This window comes from Volvox carteri (assembly GCF_000143455.1).
Source record: "Volvox carteri f. nagariensis unplaced genomic scaffold VOLCAscaffold_78, whole genome shotgun sequence".
NCBI classification, from domain to species: Eukaryota; Viridiplantae; Chlorophyta; class Chlorophyceae; order Chlamydomonadales; family Volvocaceae; genus Volvox; species Volvox carteri.
The window spans coordinates 472,349-473,202 of record NW_003307621.1 but is presented as its reverse complement, the minus strand read 5'-3'; the positions used below and the strand labels follow the sequence as shown (position 1 = coordinate 473,202).

The 854-nt window shown below is 54.4% G+C and overlaps 1 protein-coding gene across 1 annotated transcript in view; it reads left to right on the top strand.

The window, feature by feature from the left end:
* Positions 1–854, top strand: part of cyc33 (guanylyl and adenylyl cyclase family member) — a gene marked incomplete at both ends in the record, with an annotated part of 50,007 nt that overhangs the window by 11,043 nt on the left and 38,110 nt on the right. The gene's annotated exons all lie outside the window — the stretch shown is intronic.

The following is an 854-nucleotide window of genomic DNA, read 5'->3' as shown; positions in this document are numbered from 1 at the left end:
CTGCTGACGTTGCTTCAGGCACAGCGTCGCCGCTTCATGGACATGGACTTGCCTGACTCATCTGTGAGGGCAAGGTGCGACTTGCGGCAACTCATTTTTTTGAGGTGAGATGCTTGCTTCTCGAGCTTGTGTATGGATCTNTGAAGCGCAAGGGGCTTTGTCGACGGGCTTTCGACGGGCATGTGTTTGTGCGGCGCTCTGCTGCAAGAATATGGGCGTATGCAGCGTTTGAGCGTTATCCCGACAGTTGTGCTTTAGCTGTGTAAGGAGCCTACGAAGGCTGAAAGCTAGGCGGTCTGGCAGGAAAGTACACGTCGTTAGGCGAGACATGACCACTTCGTCCGATGTCCGTGACCTTCCTCGCGACAGAGACGACTGCTCATTCGAGTTGCCCAAGACCTTCCAGATCGACCGCATTCCACCTGGCAACGAGAATCTCTGCGTACACCACATTTCAACTCTCCAAGACCCCAGTGCGATGTTGCGTCGGCGTGAAGCAAGGGCCCCCATTGTCAACGCTTCTAATCAACGCAGTCAAGCTCACATCGTCTTCCGCTGCTGGTGAGTGACGCCGGATGCACGGTCGCCCGTACATGTCGTACGTTAGTTAGAACGCGCCTAGATTTCCGGCCGTGAGGCCGTTACACGTCGTATCAAGGTCGGCCATCGTTCTTGGATTCTATGGGTGAAGGCGCGTTGCAAATGGATAGACGAGTTGGTGACGGAGGGGGATTTCGGTATGAAATTGTTGTACCTTGGTAAGGTGCGGCGTGTAGGGAGTACGGTATGAAGGTCTTTCCCCGTATGTTCACTGCGTGGGTGCCACTTTGTGTCCGTTCGTGATGTAGTGATGT